The sequence below is a fragment of the Puma concolor genome, chromosome A2 (assembly GCF_028749965.1).
Source record: "Puma concolor isolate L17-30 chromosome A2, mPumCon1.1.hap2, whole genome shotgun sequence".
Lineage (NCBI taxonomy): Eukaryota > Metazoa > Chordata > Mammalia > Carnivora > Felidae > Puma > Puma concolor.
The window spans coordinates 130,738,143-130,762,010 of record NC_141668.1 but is presented as its reverse complement, the minus strand read 5'-3'; the positions used below and the strand labels follow the sequence as shown (position 1 = coordinate 130,762,010).

The 23,868-nt window shown below is 43.2% G+C and overlaps 1 long non-coding RNA gene across 3 annotated transcripts in view; it reads left to right on the top strand.

The window, feature by feature from the left end:
- Window positions 1-23,868, top strand: part of LOC112857523 (uncharacterized) — a 239,586-nt gene that overhangs the window by 88,539 nt on the left and 127,179 nt on the right. The window lies entirely within an intron of this gene.

Genomic DNA, 23,868 nt, shown 5'->3' with positions numbered 1-23,868 from the left:
GTGAGTTTGAGCCCCGCATTGGGCTCTGTGCTGACAGCTCAGAGCCTGGAGCCTGTTTCAGATTCTGTGTCTCCCTCTCTCTCTGCCCATCTCCTATTCACGCTCTGTCTCTCTCTGTCTCAAAAATAAATAAACGTTAAAAAAAATTAAAAAAATCTTTTGTGGGGGATTCAAATGTGCAGCAAGACCCTCTCTGATTCTTAACAAGGCCACCATCTTTTCCACGGGCGGTGCATTACTAAAATAGACCCTTTCCTACCACTCATCCTCCTCCCCATTTACAAAAAGTTCTCCTATTTGCTGTCTACCATTTGCATAACTCTGATCAGATTTTAATATCTTGTTTATTTGATTACTTGTGTATCATCTGCCAGTCAGTTACAAATCATCCTCCTGAGGTCAGGGACCTTGTCTAACTTGGTCTCTGCTGTTCCAGGTGCCTGCCAGGTAGAAGGTACACAGATAGATACTTTGAATGAATGAATAAATAAATGAACCCTCCAAATTATGGGTTATAGGTACCTACTCTCTTCTGTTACTATTACTGCAAGGTACCAGCAACCCCAGAAAAATCCCAAAATAGAGTCTTCTAGATCACTGGGCTACATTTGGCCACATTGGAGGCCATGTGCCAATAATTTCTTCTCTTGAGCTGGTTGACTTCTCATTCACTGTCCATCACAGTTTAGGTCAGACATTGGTGGGAGGGACGAGAGAAGACCAGCACCCGCATTGCATTTCTCCAGGAAATGTGACAGGGATGATTAAGTGGCCCTGGAGTCCTTTACACCATTCCCTTACAGAGGGGTGGGGCTGTGGGAGTGTCAGTAATCGATAATTGCCCATTTTACATGGAAGGTTTATAGGCTAATCTCAAGAGTAATTGTTTCTGAAAGAGTAGTAAAATTAGGCAAGGAGGCCATCCAAAATGATGGCTTGTGAGGGGCGGCTGCACAGACAGGCTATTAGCATCCTGGAGGTCAGACCTGTCTCCGAGTGAAGGGCATCAGAACGAGGCATCCTAGCTTGAAGTGTAATCTTCCAGAGAGTTTAAATGGCAAGTGGAAGGTTCAGCTTCTTGAGGTAGAAAAGGCAGGGATGTGCTCTGGACCAGTGAGGTGAGTTAAGAAGGGTCAGGTAGAAAATCTGGCGATCAGAAGCAAGCAAGCTCTCTTTCAAAAGTCGTTTTCTTCGTCAAGCAGGAAGAAGTTTACCATAATCAATACAACTCCCTAATCTCTTTGCAATTGCAACATTTTCTCCTCTTCATACAAACTGGTGCATCGAGCCCATTTCTACATGAAACTAAAGGTGAAAAACAGTTGAGCATCTCAGATAATTATCCTTGCATTTCAGAATTGTTGGCAGGATTGTCTCCAGTGTAGCTACCCTTACTTACAAGGTCATTGAGAAGGTGTTGGGCCCATATATTTATTTATCATTTAAAACATTTTACTAGTATAGTAAATTATTTGTAACTAGGACATCAGACTTGTGCTTTCTGTTGTGTGGTGGTATAATATCTCTCATGCAGACACATTTAGGTTAAAAAGTTAAAGTGATTTCAAAGGAAACTATTAAGGAACTCTCAGGATAAAATAAGAAGAGAGAATTGAGAAGTCCTGAGAACCACAACCAGGGCACCCAGGCCTAAGCAAATGATTAAGCAAATGTTTTCTTTGTTTAATGCATGGAATTGTGAGAAGAATTGTTTTTGCTCAATATCTTGAGCATAAAAATTTGAAGAGAGGAGCAAGATTAACCAGTGCTTGGACCACCTGTTTATTCTCTGATGAGCTGGAGGGTTCCCACATGGGCCCATTGGGCAGAAGAGGAAGGTGAGGAGATGCTACTTAACCACCTGGATTAGCCAAGCCACTGTTGGCTTTCTGATGTATGGAAGAGCACTGCTGCCATCGGATGATGTCCACATCCTCAGAAACCCTACCCTCGCTGTAGATGCACAGAACTCCTCAATCTTGTCTAGCAGCCCTTGACCCCAGCAGGGGACAAAGTTGGGCGAGGCTTAGCAAACTTGGATCTGTTTCTAACTCAGTAACTAGAGAGGGAACAATTTGTACTTGCTGGCCACCCTACAACCCCAACAGTTGCCTGTCTTGTGGGAATGCACCAATTCAAAGAATTTAGCAGGGGAGTATTTTTAGATGGTTAACATGTGGGTCTTCCACTGTCAACAACTGCTAGTAGTTTTGAACACATCAGTACACGTTGACAACTGCTCTTAGCCCATTGCACGTGTTGATTTTGCTATAAGGGAAAAGAAACTTGGGCGGGAATTCCTAAATAAATAGGCACTTCTTTATTGTAGATACATACTGTCCAATATGGTAGCCACTAGCCACTGGGGCCATTTACATCGAATTGAATTAAAAATAAATAGAACTTAAAATTTACTTTAAATGTAAAATCTGAAGTTCAGCTTAAAGTTCTCCTTTGTGCTAGCCACATTCTATATGCTTAATAGCATCATGGGGCTCTTAATACTGTATATTATATTTGATAGCACAGATATAGAACACTCAGAGCAGGAAATTCTTTGGACAGTGTTGTATGAGTGAATCCCTTCTGAAACTTTGGACCAAATCAGACTGTTCTCAGGGAGGATCATCCTGTCCTAGGAGATTCGGGGGTGTGTGTTTGTAGACAGGCATTCAGCAGCTTTTCAATTCCTAGCTATTTATTAGTATACTTGCATCACCCCAGGATGTGCCTCTTGTTGGCGTATCTACTCCACCTGAGGTTGATTGGCTTCTCCACATGAGCGTTTGTATATTTTGGGTTTTCTAATTGAAAGGAATTCTTGCCATTTGTGGAGAGAGGCGATAGACAATCAAAAAGGAAAAGTCAAAAATAAATCCATTCTTAAGACTTTCGCCCACCGATGGTGTATCTGCTTTAAAGGCAGTGAAATAGTCCATGGGCAACACTTGCTCTCTCTAGTAAAGAATATGTTTAAAAGAATTTTAAAAATGTGATTTAGAGGTGGAAGAAAATTTATTTTCAAATTTTTCTAGAAAGAGTCAGGACATTGAGCCGCCAGAACTGACTCTTGCAAAACTCTGGGTGTTTTTTGTTGAATGGATCTTGTCCCTTGGAGCTCAGATTCATTGCTTCCCTTTGACTGATGGCAGAAAAAACATCGATTGAGCCTCTGCTAAGAAAACAAGTATCTCCACTCGATTCAAGAAAATACAATGTGTCACACACTTAGTGAAAATCAATAATGCAGGAAAATTTACGGGCTGCTATTCCAGTCTCCGTTCCTCTAATTGTTTTTTTTTTTTTTTTAATTTTTTTTTTCAACGTTTATTTATTTTTGGGACAGAGAGAGACAGAGCATGAACGGGGGAGGGGCAGAGAGAGAGGGAGACACAGAATCGGAAACAGGCTCCAGGCTCCGAGCCATCAGCCCAGAGCCTGACGCGGGGCTCGAACTCACGGACCGTGAGATCGTGACCTGGCTGAAGTCGGACGCTTAACCGACTGCGCCACCCAGGCGCCCCTGTAATTGTTAGAGCTGGCAAAGTCACTGGTTTTTGAGGTTGAACATTTGGGCAGTAGGTACCAATCACTAGCTCTCTGGTAAACCAGGAATGAGCCCCACTGTGTTGTTTCCTGTGAAAATGAAATGGGAGACAAGTGGATAAAGCCAACTCTAAAACAGATTGGAAGCATTTGTGCTGAGAGCTCCTGGGACTTTGGGGTTTGTGATGCAAAAGGGAAAGATGACAAAGTGCGTGGAACAGGGTTTCTCAAAATAAGAATCCTCACCTTGTTCGCTTCACCCACAGAAGTTGTCTACCAGATTCTGATTAGGGTTTGAGTTTATGATCCTACTTTCAGGAAACCTAGGCATTGCTTATAAATAGACCTTATTTCAGGGCTCCTGGGTGGCTCAGTGGGTTAAGCATCCCACTCTTGGTTTTGGCTCAGGTCATGATCTCATGGTTTGGGAGACTGAGCCCCATGTTGTTGCATTCTGCACTGACAACGCAGAGCCTACTTGGGATTCTCTCTCTCAGCTCCTCCCCTGCTTGTGCTCTCTGTCTCAAATAAACATTAAACAAAAATAGACCCAATTTGAATAGAGAAGAAAAGGAAGACTCTAGAGGAGCCATGGAATGGAGAAGTTGACTGTTCTGGTCAGAATTGGGGGCAAAAGTTTGGTTACCATGCTCTCTTCCTTCCCGAGCCACTAACAGAAGGAATTTAGAAACAGGGTTGGAGAATTGTAGAATGCAGCACAGGAGACAGCGGAGGATGTGGGTACAGAAGGACGGATGAGAAGCTGTAACTGAGTATTGAACTCTGGCCGGCAATATGGTGAATTACAGCCCAGTCCTTGAATGATGGCTAGAAGCCATCAAGTGTCTCGATTTTACTAAGTTGTCATTCACATGTTATATTAGCTGAAACTGTAAATACTGCTTCCCTCTCAGAAGGGAAATTGGCTCTCCATGCTATGTGACCGCCTCCCTGGTATTGATTTTGTGTGGGTGGGCAGTGATTCATGGGACACCCCTCCCTTTTTATTTCTAGCTCTGGATTTTCAAGGGTCTCGTGTGAATTGCGCTAGTTTAGCAGCAGCCTGGTGTGCCACCTCATTGTGTTTGCAAATGATTGCTCCAGATTTGGGGAAGAGGGGAAGGTTGCTGAGGGAATCACTAAATACAAAGGGAAAGAAGACATGGAGGAAGAGGATCTTTGTAAATCTGTCAGGGATCGAAAGAAACGCTTCTGAGGGTGGCGCTCTTCCCCTTTAACTCCCTGGCATCCCTGCAGAAAAAGAGAGGGGAGAATAAAAATTAGACTGTTGCTATTTCTCTGTTCTGTTAACAGTTTTCCAAGCCACTCTGTCTTGTTTTTGCTGAAAAATTTGCCCAGAGCTCTGCTCCAGAGAAAGGAAGAATTAAGTGTTTATGAAGACATTAGGCTGAGTGGTTCTCAGTGAGACAGAGCTAAGTTTGTCCATCATTAGATCCTGAGGTGCTTAGGGTGCTTCTCTGACTCTGTTCTCAGTTGGGATTTGGGATGTGAAGCTGACTTCTGCTGACGATCATGTTTCTTTCTTTTTTTTTTTTTTTTATTAAATTTTTTTTTCAACGTTTTTATTTATTTATGGGACAGACAGAGACAAAGCATGAACGGGGGAGGAGCAGAGACAGAGGGAGACACAGAATCGGAAACAGGCTCCAGGCTCCGAGCCATCAGCCCAGAGCCTGACGCGGGGCTCGAACTCCCGGACCGCGAGATCGTGACCTGGCTGAAGTCGGACGCTTAACCGACTGCGCCACCCAGGCGCCCCGACGATCATGTTTCTTTCCGAAGCTGCCCTGGAGCTTCAATTCTGCTGCTTTTCACAACCTCCCCGCGAACTTGGCCGATGTCCAGGGGCGATGCTTATAAGTATATTGAAATCTGGAGGTGTTTTTCCATGAGTGATGCCTTGACCTTGATCTTTGACCTAGGAATCCATAGCCTTATTCTTGTTCGATTTTCACTGTAATTCCATTCTGTTCTATTCGTTCTGTCTACTTGATTTTAGGCAACTTACTTAGGCAGTTCTCATTTGAGGTGGGATATAATAGAAACAATATATAATAGTAACAGTCACTGCTATTGTTATACTTTTAGTAATATGTTACATGTTAATTTTCTTAATATATTACATGTTAATTACTGTATTTTTTTAATCGCTGTTGATATGATACTTATTTTGTCACTGCTAACGGTTACTGAACTCTTACTATAAGCCAAATGTATGCCAAGCCGTTTTCATGTGTTACCTCATTTATTTTTTTTAAAGCTTTTATTTATTTTTTTTTGAGAGAGAGCGGCAGAGAGAGGGAAAGAGATAGAATCCCAAGCAGGCTCTGCACTGTCAGCACGGAGCCTGAGGTGGGGCTCAAACTCACGAACCGTGAGATCATGACCTGAGCAGAAATCAACAGTCTGACGCTTAACCTACTGAGCCGCCCAGGTGTCCCATGTATTATATCATTTAATCCTCACTGAACCCTATAGGTAAGTTTATCATTTTGCCCATTTTACAGACGGGGCAACTGGGGCTTTCAGAGTTTAAGGGAACTGCCCTAGGACACATAGCAAGGTAATGGCAGCTAGGCATTCTCCTTCTGTGGGCTTCATTTGTCACCCCTGTAAACACTGCTCTGTGATCTGGTGTGGCATGACAGGTGCCTCCAGGCCCAGGTGTCTGGCCTTTCTTCAAGCCTTCTGTTCTCAGGGTGTTGCAGAAGCCAGTTTTAGCCTCCAGGAAGATGTCATTTTCCAGTGAACTGATGATTGCCCTAAGCCCCATTAGTTGGCTGGCGCTCTGGGTTTCAGGGTGGCTGTTTAATGGATCGTGGAGCAGTTCACTTCTGGGTCACCCCTTCCTTGCTGACCCCTACGGGTGCATCCTTAGATAGGGTCTGGGGCTCTGTCCGGCAGTGGGTGCCTTCTGCAGGGTATGGCCCCCAGGGGAGTGCCGCGAATCCGATCTGTAGATTAGCAGGATCTCTGCCCCCAGTGCCGGCTGCCTCCTCTAAGTAATGTGTGAGGAAGTGTGCAGGGAGCCATGTGATGATGAATTATGGCTGGCGCTGGGGCTGGGAAGTGGGCAAAATCGACCCCGTCTTGTCTTTGTTCTCATTGACAAGAATAACAACAAATCCCAGTTGCTGAAGGTGGAATTATCCACTGTCATCCCATGAAATCGAAAGGGTCTGAGTTTGTCTTACTCATTCTGCTCTGGGGTACTTGAACCAGCCCCCCTCTCCCCCCATGCTAGTTTGGGCAGTCACGTGCTGGTGTATATTTTGAGAGCACAAAGAAGCAAACATCTGTAATTTGTTGTGTAACACCTGCTTGGGAATTTACAACAGTATTGTCCTTCTAGCCCATACTGGGGGCCCTCAGTGGGTCCAAAGCTCTGCCCAGTGACCTTCACCCTGGAGAACAAGATTACGGGAGGCTACATTTCCTGGTCACAGTGGGTTGCCTGGGACAGTTGCAGTACGCACCTATTGTCCTGGAATAATTATTAATTTCCCTTTCACTCTCAAAAGTATCAGGCTGAAATATAAATTGTGTACTTGTTTTATGACCCAGTAAAGAATGAAGGTGCTAGAGTCCATAGCCTGAGTATACATCTTGGGTTTTCCAAGTCATAGCCCTGTGATCTTGGACAGTTAGCTTTCTGAGTTTCAATTTCCTCATCTTAAAATGGGAAGAATAATGGCAACTGTTTGTAAGGGTAGTTCTGGGGATTAAACAAGATCATATATGCAAAGGGCTTAGGATGCGGGGCTTACATGTTAAGCACTCAGTGAAAATTGAGTCTCTGTGTAGTGAGTGTACACATTGTGGAGTACAAGAAATGAAAACTGGCTTGTTTTCTACACCCCAGTCGCAGTTCTGGCTTGGACCCTTACTTTTCTGAGGCTGGCAACACTTAACAGTCTGTGAGCCTCTGCTCGAATTTTAGCTCTGCCAATTAATACCTGTGCTACCTATGCAGGTTACTTTGTACTTTCTCATTCACTGTCCTCTTCTGTAAGTCAGACTGATGGTTATAGCTTAAAGTTTGCGATTCTGGAGTCTGGAGTCAAGTATCTGCTTTGACAGGTTGGCTCATCTACCCCATTGCTTTCTGACCTTGTGGACTTCCTTTGCTCTTTATCACTAATTCCCATTTGTAAAATGGGGATAGAATTTACCCTATAGTGTGTTGTGAGGATTAGAAGTGTGGGCACGTGTAAGCCTCTGAACTGTGTCCCACACATAGCATCAATGAATCAGTGTTACTTTTCCGGGAAATAGGAAGAGATTTAAATGACTATTCATGATCCCACCATCCAGAGATAGCCACTGTTAATATTTCAGTGTATTTTCTTTCATTCATGTTTGTATATGTAACTTTTAACATACTGTAATGACATACAGATATGTTGCTACCTTTTTTTCTTATTCTTTACTTTGGTCAGTCATTTCCTCTGTGTTACTGGTTTTTACAAATTCAACTTTTATTAGTTGCCTTATATTCCATCACATGGTGAAATCTATTTTTTATTCTGCTGATATTATGTATTTACATGATTTCTAACTTTGCTCTGATAAATAATTGTTGGGCAAATATTGCTGAATGAAAAATGCATACAGTTTGGGACCGCATCTTTGGTTACTTCCTTTGGATAGAGTCCTTTGTGCAGAAAGACTGGGGCAACAAATACGACTCTTGAAATATATTGTTGGGTTATGCTCCATAAATGTACCAAATTTACCTTCTTAGCCTCAAGTATAACACTGCTCATTTCATCACACCTTCACCAGCATTTGATGCCCTTATTTTTTCCTACTTACTAACTTTTGGAAGTAACCTACTCTGTGCTGTCCCATCACACTTTCTGCAGTGATAGAAATGTTCTCTTTCAGTGCTAATACTATAGCCACTAATTACATAGGGTTATTGAGCTCTTGAAATGGGTCTAGAGCTACCAAGGAAATGAATGTTTAATTGAATTTTGTTTATTTTAAAAATCATTTTTGCTAAGTAAATTATTTTTTATTTCGAAATTTTTTCCCATTTTTAAGAAATTTAATTCGATTGTGGTTAAGATACACTGTTACGTTAGTTTCAGGTGTACAATATGGCGATTCAGCAATTCTGTATGTTACTCAGTGCTCTTCAGGGTAAGCATATGCTTAATCCCCTGTACCTACTTCATCCCTCCCCCCACCCACCTTCCCTCTGGTAACCACCATCTGTTTGTTCTCTATAGTTCAGAGTCTCTGTTTTGGTCTCTCTTTTTCTCCTTTATTCGTTTGTCTTGTTTCTTAAATCCCACATGTGAGTGAAATCCTCTGGTATTTGTCTTTCTCTGACGGACCTATTTCGTTTAGCATTAGACTCTTCAGGTCCATCCACATTGTTGCAAGGTTACTTTGAATTTAAGTAGCCACATGTGGCTAGTGGCCATGGTATTGGACAGAGGCACCTTGCACTCTGTTTATGGTGAATGCAGCAGGACAGCACGGTGCATTGTCGTCCGGGAGCTCACCTAGCACTCTTTCTGGTCCCCACCAGAGGCAGGACGAAGTGGTAGCATAACTGCCAGTGATGATTTGGGCAAACAGTCCTATTTTTTCTCCTCTTGCCACTCTGTAGCATTCCCAGAAGGCCAGCAGCCCCGAGAGCTAGTGCTGCCTCTTCCATTGGAGGACATCTAAGTTGTGTGCCCAGTCAGGGCCATTTTCTTTCATCCAATGTCCAGGGTGAGATGTTAAGCCCAGAAGAGCTGTCTCTGTCTGTGGCTTCGCCACCTGTCTCATGTTGGTTTGGAAGGTGGTGACTTGATTCTCCGCTTGCCTCTACTTCCTCAGTTGTAGATCCCGACCGTAGCTCAGAGTCCAGGGTTTTAGTTTCTCATTCCTCACATTCGAGGCTTGTGATGTCTTTTGTTGCTGTTTCTCCTGGTCATGTGACAAGTAATGCAGTGTGGTTTGCTGCAGGCCTGAGCCCAGTACCTCTGTGATGGAGAGCCAGCCGGCCTCTGTGAAGTGTGACTCCATCTGCTCAGCCCTGACCAGTGGGGCTGGAGCCAAACAAGGCCAAAGCGCCCAAGGAAGCAGGTGCCAAATGGCTCTTGGCAGCCATGGAGATGCCCTATGGCCTCCTCCTGACCACATCAGAAGAGAAATTAATGTCGCACCGTATAATCAAGTTGCTTAATTCTTGGCAAGCTCAAGCTATAGATAATCTCATTTGTAAATAAATGGAATCATTTCAAAACCCTAACAGAAATAGGCAGTAAGACATGGTAAAAAGGTTTTGAAGTCTGCTTTTCGGTGACACTTGTTTCCCATTGTGTTCGGGGGAGAGTTACATGGTCCCCTGTGGTCTGACTTTGCCTTTTATTTTTTTAATCAACTTCTAATTCCACAATTTGAAGCAGTGGCCAGGAATTTCCACATGTCAACTATCATGTATGAATTCTTTCTAAGGCCAGTTCTTTTCAGAACTGCTGTGACAGTGATAAGGGACAGCCCTCTTAGATTGTGCCTGTGTTTTTGCTGAGTGGCTCTGTGCTAAATACTTCTCGTGGATTACTTCATTTGATCCTTACACCGTCCTCCTAGAGCCTGTGACATTTGTACTCTGATTTTCAGGTGCAGAGATTGAAGGGTGAAAAGGTAAGTTTCCTAATGTTAAGCGTTTAGTAGGTGATAAAGTGGGGATTGTAGTGTAAGCGTATGGACTCCAGGGGCTATACTCCTACCCTCTGTGCTAGTCATATTTAGCACAATGAACATATGTATGTGTCAGACACTGTGCTAGACTCTTGATGTAGATTCTTCTTCTTTTTTTAAATTCTCACTACAGCCTTATAAGCTGTGGGTACTACTCTTATTCGCAATTGACAGATGAGCAAAAGGGGGGTTAGGACTTTAGGGGTAGTAACCAAGGTGATGTAGCAAGGAATGTGACGAAACCAGGATGGACCATAGGTTGACCCATCCAGAGCTCAAATTCTTTGCTTCCAGGTTGTATTCCTTCCCTGCCAGCTAGAAGATTTATTTGGAGGTGGTCAAAGTGTTAGTACTGAGAGATTGTCAACCAATAAATAACATAGTCTATGGTTTTAAATTAAACAAACTGTGAATTGGGGCAGTGCCACAGGTCTGCGGTGATGCCATGGGACACATGTAGTGGTAGAGATCACTGCTTCCCAAAGTAGTAGCCATAGTGAAGCCTGCCTGCCTGCCTTACTCCCTCCTTCCCTTTCTTTTCAAATTTCCAACTCATTGTGGTCCTACTGTGCATGGAAAATGATGGACCTTGTGGCACACACAGTCGACTAAGGTGTTGGCAAGACCCCACATTCAGAGACAAGGCCATAAACCTGTGCTTAGGTATCAGCCATGTCAATCTGCTGTAAGACTTTATACATGCTTTCTCTTGATTTCTGTACATATCTCATTGTAGACTGGTAACAAATAGTCCACAGATCAGTGCTGGCCATGGACCGCACTTTGACAGTCATTACCAAAAAAGAGATGTCAGGCTCATAATTCAGGGAACACTTACTCTAGCTCCTGCTTCTAGCTTGCTGTGTGGCCCTAGGAAAGTTGCTTAATCTCTCTGAGTTTAGCTTCTTCATTTAGTGGGTATATTTGGAGCAGGTAAATACCAGACCCCTGCCAGTTCCAAGCCACTATGACTCCATGGTGATCTTAAGGGTGTTCTGCACTAGACAGGCCAGTGGCCAGGAGCAAAAGAACAACATGCATTTAGAATATGCTGAAAATGGTCTGTTTCTTGATGGAGCCTGGCACAGGTGACTCATGAGCTTAATAAAAGACTCTTGTGATTTATAGTCTGTGGCATCCCTGTGTGAGACAGATGAATTTCAAGGGTACTGGAGTAGGTCGAGGCCGCTGAAAATCAAAGCATGCCCGGTGTGCCAAAGCGAGTTGTGTGTGGTAAATCTTTTGAGCTTAATTACAGTGATGGTTACAATAACAGGAAATATAATGAGGTTTTTAAAGTACACTCCCATTGTTGGTTGTTAAATGTGGTTTCTTTCAATATCAGGAAGGTGGAGTTAGAGTCCTGGGTTTCTGTATCAAAAGCATTTGAGCAAGTGATTCAAGGTGCTCCACTTAGATCGTAGCTTCAGAGAGATCCCTTTATTCTGTGATTTTAAGTGCCTGCCACCTGTAGTGTGGTCTGTGGCCCAGCAGCCTCAGCATCTCCTGGGAGCTCATTAGAAATTCAGAGTCTCATGTCCCACCCCAGAGTAAACGAATGAGAATATGCTTTTTAACAAGATTCCCGAGTGAACCATATGCATTAGGGTGTGAGAAGTACAGCCTGATGTCACTGGAATTGCTCTTGGAAAGGGGAAAATGGAAGACTGAGTCATTCATTAACTAACACTCTTGCTGGTTGTATGGCAGGCTGTGTTCTGGACACTGGACTGGGGTTTGAAGGCAACAGATTTGGCCCCCTTCTGATAGAAGTAGGACCATGCAGTCATGTATGTGAAGCTGGACTCCGTGTTGTGACAGAGCACATGAATGGCACCAGAGGCACACGGGAGGGGCACCTTGCCTACCCATGGAGGTCGATGAATTCTTCCTGGACCTATGGCTTTTAAGCCAAGACACAACTGTGTGATCAGAAAGAATGGGAAAGTACAGTTGTTTCTAGTGGAGGCTATGGGCATAGGGACTTTCTGTTCTGGAAAGACTTGAAGGCAGATTTATAGTTAGCTCCTGATTCCCTTAGATAGGTGGCTGGCAAACTATGGCCCACGGAGCTTAATCTAGCCTACTACTTATTTTTGTAAATAAAGTTTTATTGGAACAGAGCCGTGATCATTTGTTTGCATATTGTCTGTGGCTACCTTTATGATAAACAGCAGAGTTGAGTGGTTGCAACAGAGACTTTTATGGTCCGCAATGTGAAAAAAATCCTTACTGTCTGCATACAAAGTTTGCAGACTCCTTTCCTGGAGCACTGGTTCTTGAAGTGTACATTCCAGCTTGGCTGCATCCACATCATCTGGGGATGTTTTAGACTTGAAACTTCTCAGGCCCCACTGCAGACCCACTGAATTAAACTTTCTAGGGTGAGGCCTAGCGATGTGTGATGAACAAGCCTGTGATGCACATAAAGTTTGAGACACACTTCCCTGGATCCAACTCCTCTGTGCTTTGGAGACTTCACATAGTCCCACCTTTTCCCTGGACTGGGAGATCCTTGCATACCTGACTTGTTCTTAAGACCCCACCTCAGAAAAGACATGCCTTGAGCACCCCGTGTGAAGGTGACTCCTTGGACAGTCTATCTCATCTCGTTTTCTAGTTTTCACGGCACATACTCTCTTTCCCCCACTTACTACCCCTCCCCTGCTGCTTTTTTTTTTTTTTTTTCTGCCTGCAAAGTCATTTATTTTCTGTTTGCTTCGGTTCCTCACCTATAAAGTGAAGATGATAATGAACTGGCTTTGGTTTGGGACCAGCATGTCTTGAGCTCTAAACAGAATTTATTTTCACTGGTCCCCTTGGCCTTTGTTCCACTAACTGGACCAACTGGATGTTGGAGCTGACAGACTTAAAGATAATCTGCTATAATCTGCTTGTTTATAGGGCAAAGGAGCCCCCATCTGCTCTGTTGATGTAGAATGCTTACTGAATGCTTCATATGTCTTAATCTCTTTGGTCCTCACAACCCACCTCCTTGTCCCGAAGTTTAGGTGAAATACCTATGGCTCAGAGAGTTTCACTCTCTTGGCTTACTGCCATACATCTGGAAAATGACAGAATGATGGCCCATCCCCCAAGGTCTGTGTTTTTGACAGATGGCTGAAACTGGACCTAAGGCATCACAAGTGAACATGATTTCTATCTGTGGTGGCTCCTTTTCAGGTCATATTCCTCTGTAAGGGTAGGATCTCACCTCCCAACATCAGCGTAAAGCGCATAGACACTATTGCAACTTGCTACTGGTGTGGCAGTGGTGGTCTTCTCTTCACCACGGATGCACGTATCAGCAAAATCTTGCTGGAGTAACATGCCACACAGACATATGAGGCTCATACCCCTTCTATGCTTTGCTTCTTTCATTACTTTTGAAATTGTTGACACTGAACTTGGTATTGCCGGAATACCCTTTAGCAGCCAATTAGCTTAAGATTCCGGGGGCGCCTGGGTGGCTCATTCGGTTAAGCGTCCGACTTCACCCAGGTCACGATCTCGCGGTCCGTGAGTTCGAGCCCCGCGTCAGGCTCTGGGCTGATGGCTCAGAGCCTGGAGCCTGTTTCCGATTCTGTGTCTCCCTCTCTCTCTGCCCCTCCCCCGTTCATGCTCTGTCTCTCTCTGTCCCAAAAATAATAAATAAACATTAAAAAAAAAAAACTTAAAAAAAAAAAAAAAAGATTCCGGTGGAGGGGATGGGGGAGGGGAGAGAACACACTATGTGGGAAAGTGAATTGTTAGGGTTACTAACAAAGGTAAGGCCAGTAAAATATCCACTTACCCGTGGATCCCCTAAGATGCCTGTGGAAAAATATTACTATGTGATGACGAATCGCTATCAAAAACAAATAATTTCTTAGACTGTATATTTTAAGGGTGAGGCCTTTTTGAAATAATAAAGGTATGAGATGGATGGTTACATAAAGCCAGGTCCTCCTTGTTCAAAGATTTAAACAGTAATAAGGGATGCTGGCTTTCCCAGGCAGTTCAGCTCAGGATTTTGTAATTACTTTCATCTTGATAACATCGTAGGCTGGGGTATTTTTATTGCTTGCGAAGAAGAACTGCCCTCAAGATATCTAAGAAAAACCAGTCAAAGGCACGTTTATAAAGGTATTGACCTTAAGATAATAATAAAGTGTGTGGTTGAAGGAGTATGAAGGCATATTGGGTTCATGCAGGATTCTCAGGGAAGGGGGTTGTCCCTGGGGAACAGAAGGATGGAAGAAGAATTAGAAAACTGGAACCTAGCAAATGATTGAAATGCATTTGGATTCTTTTATTTTTTTGCCCTGACTTGGAGAGGCCAGAAGTATTTATAGAACACGGATGACCATGGTGCCCGGGGCTCAAGTGGCTTTCCTTGAGGCAGCTTCAGTGTTTGGGAAAGTGCAGGGGAAAAAAAGGAAAGGGATTTTAAATAAAAATACTAGTTTAGGGCTGAAGTCTTAGCTGGTCAAGAAAAGTTCTATAACCAGAGCTTTTCACTGGTGCTTCAGTCCTCAGACCTGAAGTACAGCCTTATGTTAGACAATCACTCTGGGACAAGTACACCTCTTTCCTCCCTCTCTGAAAAAAATGTCATGAAAATCAAGCAGGCTCTGGTCCTTAAGTGTAGACATGAGCCTTGGTTGTGAGATTCAAGGAAGGAAAGAAGCTTAGAGCACTCAAGGTATCTCTCAAATTCTTGCTCCTAGGTCACAACTCAAGATGGCAGGTGAATTTCTTTCTTCTTTCTTTTCTTTCCTTTTCTTTTCTTTTCTTTTCTTTTCTTTTCTTTTCTTTTCTTTTCTTTTCTTTTCTTTTCTTTTCTTTTCTTTTCTTTCTTTCTTCCAGTTTTACTGAGATATAATTAACATTGAACAGTGTATAAGTTTCAGGTGTACAACATAACAGTTCTGTCTGTCAAATGAAATGATCATCACACCAGGTTTAGTTAACATCGATTACCTCACAGTACAATTTTTTTGTGTGATAAAAACTTTTAAGATTTAGTGTCTTAGCAAGTATCAAACAATACCATGTTGTTAACTACAGTCACCATGCTGTATGTTATATCTCAGAACTTATTTATCTTCCAATTAGAAGTCCATACCTTTTGACCCCCTTCACCTAACCCCCGCCTCAGGCTCCAGTCCATTCTCTGTTCCTGTGAGTTACTGGTGCTGTTTAGTTTTGTTTTGTGTGTGTGTGCATGTGTGTGTGTGTGTCTTTTTAGATTCCACTTCAAAGTGAGCTCGTGCAGTATTTGTTTTTCTCTTTCCGACTTATTTCACTAGGTAAGTTTCTTTTTTTAGGTAACTCTGGTTTATTTGTTGTAGATGACTGAAGTCTGTGTTTATTACACTGGCCTCAGCAGGAAAGAGTACCACAACTGATGAAAATTGTCTGCCATGCACATGAAAGAGGAGTGTGGTTTCATGTGTACCAAGCAGTGGACGTCACCATACTAATGTGGAGCTATGATGCTGTCCCAGAAAAGCACTATGCTATGCAAATCTTACGTAGGTGGGGCAATAGTCACGTTCTTTCCTCAAATATTTTAGAGCAGTTTTAGCTACACAGCAAAATGGAGAAGAGGGTATGGAGGTTTTCCATATACCCCCTGCCCTCATAAACACAGAGCCTCATCCCCCACCAGTATATTTGTTATAATCAATGAAATTGTATTGATACTCCAATTGCATCCAAAGTCCATAGTTGATATTAGGTTTCATTCACATTCTGTGGGCTTGGACAGGTGTATAATGACATATGTCCTTCCATATATCCATTATAGTATCATACAGAGTATTTGCACTGCCCCAAAAATCCTCTTTGCTTTTCCTGTGCATCTTTTCCCTACCAATCCCTGACAATAATCGCTATTTCTACTGTCTCCATATAGTTTTCTAGAATGTCATATAGTTGGAATCACACAGTTTTTGTAGCTTTCTTCACATTGAATAACCACATTCTTAACGAGTCACTTCGACAGGTTTCATAGCCAAATAGGTTTAATTACTTAGGTTCTGCAGGTGGGTATGTGTTGTATTCTGAAGGCTAAGTGACATGCTAAAGCAAGAGTTGGGAAACTTTTTCTAGAAAGGGACAGATAGTAAATATTTTAGGCTTTGTGGGTCAAGAGACAAAATAAAGAACCATTTAAAATGTAACTGTTAAAAAAATCTAAAAATTGTTCTTCGTTCATGGGCTGTACAAAAACAGGTGGAGTGCCAAATTCGGCCCATAGGCTACAGCTTGAAGACCTTCAATAAAATGGATTTAGAGAAAGACTTGACCACGTAGACAGGGCATTTCCTCCTCAGTTTCCCACAGACCGTGCGCCTCCCATAAACTGGCTGCTTCCTTTATTTACATTGGCTGTCTGAATTTAGGTGATTAAGTTTGCAACTCCTGGGCTATAGGAATGAGCTCTAAAGCATGAAATTATCTTTCTGATATTTATGTGTCATGTCTTCCAGAGTTGGTGTCATTATCAGTTATGAGGGAAACTAAGAGGGGCATTTGAGGGTGGAGAAGCATTAGGAACTAAGAGAACAAGGGCCAGTCGGCTCTGGTAGACAGTGCTCTTTGGTTGGAGTAATTCATTAGAACAAAGGCCAGTCCTGACTTGGCCATTTATAAGCCGTGTGACTGTGGACCAGCCATCTTTCTGGATCTCAGTGTTCTCATCCATATAATGGGGATACTGCTATCGGCCTACCGACTGAATAGGCTTGTCGTAAGACTCAGATCATATTCTTTTATTATGTGAATCTGTTGGAAAGTATAGTGTTTAGTATTTTTGGATCCTGGAAGATTGAATGAAGGTGAATTTGAAGTGTGGTTTGATGGGCTGGAGAACCACATCCTGAGAGACCCAAACTGGAGAGCACCCCTGCACTCCTGAATGAGTTAGTTTTAGAAATGAGAGAAGGAAATGTCACTATCCGGCAGATTATTCTTGAGTAGCTGTTACTGTGTAAAACCTGACAAATGGGAAATATCCATCTAGAGACTTAATTAGCGCAAGAAAAGCTCTCCTTGGTCTAGGTCTGGCCCTCAGCCATGTGGCCTCAAACGTGGGCCGTCCACACTTTTGTGACTGTGACTGTCTTTCAGGGAAGGATTCAGTCTGGTCAGGTTTGCATGGCTGATGCCCCAGAACCAGACTAATAATGAATTCATTTCTAGTGAAAACTGTAGTTGCTAAAGGGATCAAAATGCTCATGCTTGGATGATCAGCTGTGTCTCTCCCTCTTGGCAGATCTATGCGGGAAGACAAGTCTTACCAAGAAGGCTGCTGGGGAGAGGGGGATCAGTGCTCAGCAGGCGAATGAAGTGAGTCCACAGGCCCAAGGCGGGGATAACCTGTTTCTATTATATACCAAGTGTCCCTGGATGGCTTTGCCCTGGAGACTAGAAAATTCAGTATTTTTCTTCAAGTGTTCTAAGTTATATGTGTGTGTTTGTGTCTCTGTGTGTGTATGTGTGTATAAATATGTGTGTGTGGGCCTGTCTACATAAAGCACAGCATTTGGAAAATACAGAAAAGCACAAAAAAAAAAAAAAAAAAGAAAGCAGAAATCATCTGTAATTTGATTATTCACTTACAACCTCAGTTGATATTTAATGGAAAGTTCTTTTCTATGTATACACACATGTCTAAGAAAATGTCACATACTGTACTAATCAGGGTTTTCAAGAGAAACAGAACCAATAGTATATACACATGTGTATATGTGCATACATATGCACATATATGTCAAGATATATAGAGCCACGGGAGCTTGAGTCCCACTGCCAGCAGACTTGTAAAACCCAAGAAGAGCCCATGCTTCAGTTCTTGTCTTGAACCAGGAAGAGACTAATATCCCAGCTGAAGTTAGGCAGGCAGGCAGGCAGGCATTCCTTACTCTCAGAAGGTCTGCCTTTGTGTTCTATTTAAGCCTCCAATGCCTTGGATGGAGCCACCCACTTTGGGGAGGGTTATTTGCTTTACTCTGTCAACTGATTCAAGTGTAATCTCACCAGAAGACACCCTCATGACACTCTTAGAATAATCTTTAACCACATATCTGGGCACCCCATAACCCAGTCAAGTTCACATATAAAATTAACCATCACACATACTGTTTTAGAAATGTCCTTTTCGATATAATATATTAGGAACGTTTCCCCATTTCATTATATAACGTTTCAAAACAACGTCTAAATTATACCATATGCTAATAATCTCTCCATTATTGGACATCGACATTGTCATTCCTAGGTCTTGACGTAGTTACTGAAAATCCTTTCTGTCCTCCTAAGACAGCTCTAGTTTTGTTGCGTGAAACCCCTTTATGTAGATCTGATGTTTGGTGGCTCCTTCTTTGTGGCCAGTATTTCCTACTCCTTCCCTAAAACTTAGTGCAGTTCCTGGCATAGAGTAGGTATATGCCCCTGCGTTTCTTGCCTAAAATTATCCCCCCACCACCATTATTATGTCCTATACATTCATAGCATTTACCTCTATCTAAAATATTCTTGTTTATTTGTTACTTACTTACACATCCTCCCAACCAGAATGGAAACTCTATAAGCACAGAGACCATTATCTCTCATACACTTAGAACATAGACAGGCACAGAGCAGGTGCTCAATAACTATCAAAGAAAAGAAAAAATACTATGTGAGCAACCACTCTTTTAAAATAGCTAAATTTCCAGAATCTAATTTGTCATTCCAGGAGAGAAAGGTATATGATTCTCTTGTATAGTGAAAAATAACAAACAAACATAAACTCGATTTTGATTAGCTTTTGCCACAATTAGACCATGAAAGCTTGATCAGTGGTCTGTTTTTATGCATTGACATGCATTCCTGATGGCATTCTCTCAAATAAGATTTCAGAAGCATGTCCTATGCGGGCTTCTTTCCTACTCTTTTTTAGCTTGGCATTTCTGTCCTTGAAGCCTTCCCAACCCCGGGAAAGGCCTGTCACTGAAACCATGGCAGGCAGTATTTGGAACACCTGTGAGTCGATTCCACATAAGGCATGGATCTTGCTAGCCCCGTCTTCTGGGGCTTGTACTGGAGAAGGTTGCTGGGGGGCAGTGGCAGAAGACGGAAGGAGATGTATGCCTGGTTCAGAAAGACCTTATTGGCTTTTTCCCCTTTGTCCTCTTGATTCCAATAAGCATGAACCTTCTTTCTTCTCATAGACCAAAAGGCAGCATGTAGAATGCCACTGTTGGTCAGGCATGGCTGGGCCATCGTGGCACAGGAGCCCTTCACTTGGGCATGGTATCTGCCAATTGAGTGGGTTCTATCGTACAATGAACATTACCGATTAGGTCTTTTGGTCTCCTCTGATTTTGAGTTGAGTTCTACTCTCATGGATTAGAGCATTAAGCCGTACTGGGGTCAGCAAGCTTTTTCTGGTAAAGGCTCAGACAGAAGATAAGTTTGGTTTTGTAACTACTCAGCTTTCTTACTGCACCACGAAAGCATCTCTACACAATACATTTTGAATGGCATAGCTGTGCTCCAATAAAACTATATTTATAGAAACAGGTGGTGGGCTGGATTTGGCCCGTGGGCTGTGGTTTGCGTACCTCTGCACTAAAGCATTGTGATTACAGATGTGGGTTCTGGAATCAAACACACCTGGCTTCACCCCTTTTTGGCCGTGTGACCTTGGGGAGAACAGCTCACTACATTGGACTGTCTCCTTATTCAAGTTCAGTCAATCAAGGAGTTCTGGTAAGAAAGCTGCTCTCTCCAGGGACTCCATGTTAGCATTATTTTTTCTCAAAGAAATTACACCAGGAAAAGTTTACATTTTACTCAGACTGTCTTCAGTGGGAAAGGAAAAAACCCATTCTGCGGCAGAAAATTAGACCCTCCTTTAACTTGGCAGCCTGTGATTCTGTGGCCACCCGAGGCACTGAGCAGCATAAGGCATCAGAAAGGAAACTGATCCATAAAGAGCCTTTGCTTTTAAAGTCCTGGAATAAACCAGACCATAACTGGCATCCTTTACAACTGTTAACTCGGGTTTTTTTCCTCAAGAAAGTAAAAATAGGTTTCTGAAATCACATTTCCCTTTGCTTCCTGTACAAATGTACTCGGAATAGACAAAAGAGTCCCAACGTGCCTGCGAAACCACCTCCATGTGTTCCAACCGACACCACCTCCCGCAAAGCCTCTCATGGCAGTGGCTGCTCGGCAAAATCCAGGGGGGTTGCTTAATGAGGGGTGAAGACAATATGGACTCAGGGATGCGGCCAGTTGCTTCTTCACAGTTGGTAGGCAGTGTTGCAGGTGCATTCTCTTAATGAGGGTTAATTTGTCTCATATTTTAATCTGACAGAATCTGGCCATGTTGTTGTGTATTCCTCGGAGGTGACTTGGTTGTTCTTGGTTGGCGTAAAGAGAGAGTGTGGAGTATAATTTGGGGTCTGTTCGAATGATAAAGCAGCAAGCTGGAATTGGTAAGAAATCCTGCATTTCTGGTGCCTGGAGTAACAATTACATGGAGGAAGAACATTTTCGCACAACCAGCCAAGACGAAGGAGGGCTAAACTATGTTTTTGGAAGACTCCAGTTCGCAGTGGCTCACTATACCGTGAACTGAATCAGCATCTGTACCAGAGCGGTTACTTCGCGCTGTGTGTGTGATTTCGCCTCCAGGGCATTTAATGGTTCTTACTCCAAGAGTGAGCACAGATTCTTTCCATCCTTAATTGGAGGCAAAAATGTTTTTTTGGGGGGAAAAAAACTGTTTTCACTGGAAAAAAGAAGTCATAAAAATAGTAGGTACTTATTGAAAAAGTTAAAATAAGTGAGTGAAATTGATCCACCCTCACTTTAATCTCAGTCATAGATTATCACATGTAAGTACTGTTAAATGTGTTTTAGATTTTGAGTGCAAGACATCCGGAAGCCTCCATGTATATATCCATGGTATTTGGGAGAGGTCTTTAATTTGCACGTGATGCAAAACAAACTCAACCTACTGCTAAGTCACAAGTGAAACAGCTATGTTACTGTGAAGTCAGAGAGCAGATCTGAGTTCTTGACTGGATCTCGGGGTTCACTGGGAGCCTTCTCTTCTTCCTGTTGCTCTCTCCTTCTCCATCAGCCAGTTCTTCTCTCTTCTTTCCAGTCCTCTGCAGACAGCTCTCCTTCCCTTGGTGGGAAAGATGCTAACCTACCTCCTCTCACTGTCCTAGCTGCTATCCTAGTTCAGCAACTCTCATGGACAGAACTTCTTTATCCAGGGACCTATGAAGGACATTGACTAGATCTGTTAGGGCTAATCGCTGTGGACAGGGGGGCAGTGATGGGACAGACCAGGGTCACCTCCGTGTCTTTCACCAGGTGGAGGGATAGTTGTCGTTAGGGCCTCTGAAACACAGGACCACATAAACTCCAAGGAGAGGAAGTTTCTGATTCCAGAAAAAGGGGAGAAAGAATGCCAGTTAAAAACCGCAGCACAGGTGCTCCTGGGTGGCTCAGTTGGTTACGCGTCCAACTCTCGATTTCGGCTCAGGTCATGATGTAACAGTTTGTGGGTTCAAGCCCCACACCGGGTTCTCTGCTGACAGTTCAGAGCCTGCTTGGGATTCTCTCTGCTCTTCCTGTCCCTCCTCCGTGCATGTGCTCGGGTGCTCTCTTTTTCTCTCTCAAAATAAGTAAACTTTGAAAAAAAATTCCCTAAAACACACACACACATACACACACAGTGCACCTCTGACACGCACACATGCACATCTTAATTTACACAAAGAGGAATAGAGTTTTTGCTGTTCCATAGCTTTGTTTTTTCCTTGGTGCATACCTTTGTGTGTGTCCCTGTGTGTCCTTACAGCTTTCTTCTTCTTTTTACATGTTTATTTATTTATTCTGAGAGAGAGAGCAAGAGAATACGAGCGAGCGTGAGCGGGGGAGGAGCAGAGGGAGAGGGAGAGAGAGAATCCCAAGCAGGCTCCACACTTATCGCAGAGCCCAGCATAGGGGCCTTTGATTGGAGGTAGGAGGGGATTCTGGACCCTGGGAGCAGACTGCTCCTTTGGGGTGGGGGTGGGGGCTCCTATGTAGAATGTGGACAGACGCAAAGGTGGGTGGAGATAACCAACCAAATACATGGGAGTTTCCGGGGACGTGTTGGAGCTCAGTGCTTCATTAGAGAAAGAGATGGAAAACTCTCCTGCCACTTGGGGATTTGGTTCCACCTGTGCCAGTTTCCATAAGAGCCCTGAGTGCTCCCCGCAATTTCTGCCCATGTCCTTCTGCCTCTCCGCCTCCCCATCTGTGCATGCTGCTTTGATCGCACACTTGTTAATACCTGAACAAAGCCCAGCCCCTTCCTGGGTTTCCACAAAGCGATTGGTGAGCATAACTTTTTTTTTTGAAAATTTAAGGAGTTCGTGGAAAGGAATAATGTTGCAGTTAGCGTGCCTCTTATGATCACTCTCTGTCACCAACATGATTTTTTCTTCATTCCTGATTGCCTTTATTTCTGGGATGAGAAGAAATTCTTCTGTATGCCTCCTACAGGATAGTTCTGTATGACATTTCTGAGTTCTCACCTTATAACCCCAAGCACTTTGCAAGAGGTCAAATAATTATTTATCTGCTGAAACAGTGTAGGGGGAAGAACGTGTGTGTTGGAATCAGGCAGGCTTGGTTTCAAATTCCTGTCCTTCTGTTTACTGACTGTGTAACTTTGGGTCAGTTACAAAACCTTCCCAGACGGGGTTTCCTCAGCTGTAAGATAGCAGTAGTAATGCCTCACTCAAAGCATTGCTGTGAGCATGAAATGGACAATCTATCACATAAAACAGTGCCCAGAGCCTTGTAGGGCTGGGGGGTAGTGAGTGGTACCTTTATGAGAGATGGGGCTGAACAAGTGAGCAGAGGCTACATTATGGAACCTTCTACCTGTACACTCAGTTTTTGGCTTGAGGTTTAATCTAGTTGGGAGCCACTAAAGTTATATGAATAGAGGTAGGTCATAGCAAGTTAATTCTGGGAGCATGGAGGAAGATGGGTGGTCCAGGCAGGCCCAGGCAGATGCTGATGAACTCTGGTGCTCAGACAACAGCGGATCTGAGCCATGTCGTGAACTGGTGTCAACAGAATTTGAGACATTATTAGATCCTACCTTGCAGTTGACTTCCATTCATGGCTTTCCTTCTGCATTTATTTTTGTGATTTCTCGTATTTATTCATTATTCGTCTTGTGTATTTAACCATTTATTGTAATTATTTTTCCAATGGCAATCAAGAGGACATCTCTGCAAGGTGTGTAGTTTTTATAGGCTCTGGTTCCCAAGCATGAGGGCTACTTATTCACTGTGCTGCCCTAGAGAACTCTCACCCAGCACACTGGGCACCTTAATTACTATGAAACGAGCCATTATTTTTGCCCTTGTTCTCCGTGGAAGCCTGAATTGAGAGGTATGGATCGTAAGGGTCTTTGATAGACTGTTTGGAAGGAAAAGAACCTGTCTTCCTAGCAAAATGGTAAACACTTCTCTACACATGGTAGTTATCCCTTGGTATGAGTATCATCCAGAATATATATCCCAAAAGGACCCTATCCCCAGCCACCCG